This window comes from Oratosquilla oratoria, unplaced genomic scaffold (assembly GCF_046742065.1).
Source record: "Oratosquilla oratoria isolate Oo_2021 unplaced genomic scaffold, ASM4674206v1 SCAFFOLD314, whole genome shotgun sequence".
NCBI classification, from domain to species: Eukaryota; Metazoa; Arthropoda; class Malacostraca; order Stomatopoda; family Squillidae; genus Oratosquilla; species Oratosquilla oratoria.
In genome coordinates this window covers 1-5,000 of record NW_027467664.1, presented here as the reverse complement: position 1 = coordinate 5,000, position 5,000 = coordinate 1, and positions in this window count along the sequence as shown.

Here is a 5,000-nt window from a genome sequence, read left to right as displayed (position 1 = left end):
CCTTTGGGCTACGCCAATTTATTTCTCATACATACTCCCTCACTCCTAGCCCCCACCCACTCGCCCTCTCATGCATCACAACATCATCCATATACAACCATTTTCCTTTCACCCCTGTCTTCTGTCCTCTCCCGTCCTTCCTCAACAGACATTACCCTCTTTCCTAATGCCCCTTTTAGCCCATTCATCTCATCTCATCCTAGGTCGACCCCTCATATTCACTACTTCCACCTTTGCCTTCTACACCTCTTTTACTAGTTTTTCTTCACTCATTCTTTCCATGTATCCAAATCATCCCAATATATTTTCATCAACCCTATCTCCCAACTCCCTTTCCATCTCTGCTCTCCTCCTGACCTTCTCATTTCTCACTCTAGCCTAGTAACCCCTATCATACTTCTCAGGTTTTTCATCCCAAACACATTATATTTCTCATTACACTTTTTAATCCCCAAAGGCATATACTTCTCTCAACCTACATTTTACCTCCACCCCCACTCCTCCCTTTCCTGCCACATTCGCACCCAAGTATCTAAAACTATCCACTTCCTCCATTTTCTCTCCCTTAATACTCACTTTCAGTCTGTTGCCACTTTCTCCCCTTGTACATCTCATCACCTTACTTTTACTCACATTCATCTTCAACTTCCTCGTTTCACACACATTTTCAAACTCTATCACTAACTTCCCCAATACCTCTTTTGATCATGCTATAAGCGCAGTGTCGTCAACAAACAACAACTGGCTTATCTCCCACTTTTCTCCATTTTCTTTAACCATCTCCAATCCCTGACCCACTACCCTTGCATTTACCTCTCGCACCACCCCGTCCATGTATAGATTGAACAGCCAGGGCGACATAACACATCCCTGACAAAGTCCCACCTTTACTTTATACCACTCAATCTCTCTATTTTAATCCTATCACAAGCTCTAATACTCTCGTAAAAACTCTTGACTGATCTTAACAGCTTTCCTCCTATCCCCTATATTTGCAATACCTCCCATAGTGCCTTCCTGTCTACCCTGTCGTAAGCCTTTTTCAGATCCATAAAAGCCCCCCAAAACATCCTTACCTTTTCCTAAAGCTTTTTCACATATCTGTCTTACCACAAAAATCTGATTTACACAACCCCTACACTGTTCCTCACCAATTATTCCCTCTGTTCCTCACCTAATCATCTCAATCAGACCCTCCCATATGTCTTTCCAACTACACTTAACAAGCTGATCCCTCTGAAACTACTACATTCACGCTTGTCCCCCTTTTCCCTTGTAAAGTGGTACTATACAGGCACTCCTCCAGTCCTCCGGAACTCTACTTTCTCTAAAAACAAACATTAAATAACCTCACCAACCAGTCTACCATCACTGTACCTCCTTTTTGAGACACTGCATGGCATCCATCCAACCCAGGTGCCTTACCTGCTCTCATCATCTTAACAGCTGCTTTCACTTCATCTTTCCTTATTTCTCCTCCATTTTCCTCACTCATCACAGTCATTTTCTTAGTGGAGGTTCGAGTCCTAGCTATACCACGTATCAATTTCAGCATATATGCCTCCTCAAGTCTCTCGATGTTGATGGCTTAGAATTAAAGTGAAATGTGGGTGATAAATTGAATTCTGTTCACTGGGACCCATTCAGTGTTGCACACACACACACACACACACACACACACACACACACACACACACACACACACACACACACACACACACACACACACACACATATATATATATATATATTTACACATATATATATAAATATATATATACATATGTGTGTGTGTGTGCGTGTATATATACATATATATGCATATATATATATATATATATATTATATAAATATATATAAATAAATATATTTCAGAAGGAGGCCATTTTGAATACAAGCTTTGTTGATGTCTACAGCTGTTCCTCGGTATCTTAAGATCTACGTCACCTTCGGGCGTCATCGGTTTTATGGATGTGGTCAGCCTCTTTACCCATGTTCCCGTGGATGAGACTATTAACATGATTTGTAGAATGCTCTACCACGGCTGAGAAGCAGAAGATGCTCCCTTGGCGATACATGAAAACACGTTACGCTGCCTTTTTTTCGTGCGTGTACCAAGGAAGCCCCGTTTTATGGACCTGCTGGCAACATGTATGTCCAAATAGATGGTGTTGCCATGGGGGTCCCCCTTGGTCGTCCTCTTCGCTAATTCTTATATGGGTACTATAGGAAAGAGAATATTTCTGCATAATCTCGAACTTCTACCATCTGTATACGTGAGGTACATAGACGATGTCTTCATCAGCGCCGAAAGTGAAAACCACATTTTACAAATTGTGAGCTCCTTTAGACGTAATTCGTCCCTTGACTTCACCCATGAACTTGAAGTCAACTATAAATTCCCCCTTTTTTGGATGTTCCAGTTCACAGTGGTCTTCACTCTTTCTCCACCGAAGTCTATGTAAAAGCTACAAACCTGGGTTTTTGTCTCAACGGTGCTAGTGAGTGCCTAGAGAAATACCGCAGGAGTGTGGTAAATTCCTTCGTTAAGAGAGCCCTTACACATTCTTCAATTTGGACTGCCACCAATGCTGAATTGCAGATAATATCCCAACTCCTTGCCAATAATGGTTACCCTAAACAATTAGTTGATGAGACAATAAAACGACATTTAGAGAGTTTCATGACACAAGCCCCCCTCACCAACAGAAACACCCGGTAATATTTCCCTCTACTACAAGAACTTCATGTCTTCCGCATACAAAAAAGATGAAAAGGCTATAAAAAATATAATCAGCAACCATGTGACCCCTACAGACCCCAACACCATCCTGAAGCTCATAATTTTCTATAAAACAAAAGGAACCTCAAGCCTCATAATGAAAAGTAGCTGCGGTCCACAGACAAGGTCCTTACAAGAGGTGAATCTCATATACCAATTCTATTGCAACTTTGGTGACTGCAGTCGTCTCAATTCATGGTATATAGGTTCAACTACTACCACCTTGTCAAAAAGGATGACGGCACACTTGCAGGACGGGGCCATACTCCGTCACACCAGTAATACACATGGACACTCCCTCACCAGGCAACAACTAGAAACACAAACATCGATACTGTATCGAGAACAAGACAAAAGGAGATTAAGTATGGCAGAATCAATTTTTATTCGTCTGGATAAACCACCTACAACCGTGGGTAGCTTGTCGATCTCCTTTCCCAGGGTTTCTTCGTTGGTACAAAATCCCTCCGCCATACTCCATATGACATTCCTGTTTCTTGTACCATTGTGTATATTGCATATTGTAACTCCTGAAGATGACCTCTGATTGGTCGAAAGACGTCTAGAGTAAACAACATGTAACTTGAAGATTATATCAACAGCCTGACCTCTAACCTATACTCTCTCATTGGAAATATCGAGAGTACTTCTTACAAGTTGAACAATACCACTACAGCTGTAGAGTTCAACAAAGCAAATATACATATATATATATATATATATATATATATATATATATATATATATATATATATATATATATATATATATATATATATATATATATATATATTTTTGGTGTAGTGTCATCGTGAAAGGATTGCTTCTCTCGACGTGGAAGGGCTATAGACAAATATTTCCGTAAACCGTACAATCAATTACATCATCAACCGAGTCTACCACGATGACACTACACCAAAACTAGATATCCCAGAATCTGCACTACGCGGTCTGCTTGAATGCTGTACTAATGAGGTCCCGTTCATTTGCCCCCGCCGGAATAAGGACTGTCAAATCGATGGAGTGGCAATGGGATCCCCCCTTGGAAGTGTATTGGCAAACCTCTTCATGGGCAGCATAGAAGATGAGGTATTCAGAAAAACAGAGAAACCAGACATTTACTGTCGCTACATTGACGACATTTTCATAAAGACCAAGAACACTAGTGAAGCTGAAAAACTACGACTCCTACTACAAGAGACCTCTGATCTCACCTTCACTATGGAAGATAGTGTTGACGGAGCTTTGCCCTTCCTTGATATCCTAGTGAAACAAACTGAATATTCTTTTAACACAGAAGTTTACACCAAACCCACAAACCCTGGACATTGCCTTAATGGTTCTAGTGAGTGCCCTCAGAGATATAAGGACTCTACGATCGGTGCCTACATCCGAAGAGCACTCACCCACTGTAGCACATGGAAACAAGTACATAATGAAATCGAACGCTCCACCCAAGTACTAATCAATAATGGCTTCAGTGAGAAAGAGATTAACCACCAGACAAAGAAAATAATGGACGGCTGGTACAAAGATAATAAAAATAATCAAAATGTAGAAAAAATTAACATATAAGTCTATATTCTCATCAGCCTATAAGAAGATGAACGTATAATGAAACATATCGTAAAGAGGAATATCAAACCAACTAACCCAGAGTAAATAATAAACTTGGTGATCTGTTATAAGACAAGAAAGACCAGCCACTTCCTTCTTAAAAACAGCCCCTACCAAGAGAGGAAGGAACTTAAAAAATCACATGTCATCTATATGTTTACTTGTACACGAGGGAACTGTGAAGCCCTCCCATCCACCTATATTGGCATGACGACAATGAGGTTATCCCGTCGCCTTTCATACCACCTGACATCAGGAGCCCCTAAAAATCATTTAAGAGAAGTCCATGGCACAACATTAACAAGAAGTATCCTGGAAGAAAACTAAAAATTTTTGGAAACATGTAGAGATGACAGATGCCTCCCAATTTTAGAAGCATTATACATTAAAGAATTGAGCCCAAGTTTAAATATACAAGCAGATGACCTTAGGGCCCTACTAAGCTACAAATCCAAACATGAGGCATAACCCCTCTTAGATCTTGTAGCCGTTCTTCTTATTGTTCTGATAGTTTCCTTTTCACTTATATTTCATTCCTCTTTCTTATCAGGGAGTCAGTTTCAGGCGTAGGTGGTTTAATTTTTTATTCTTTATCTATTCC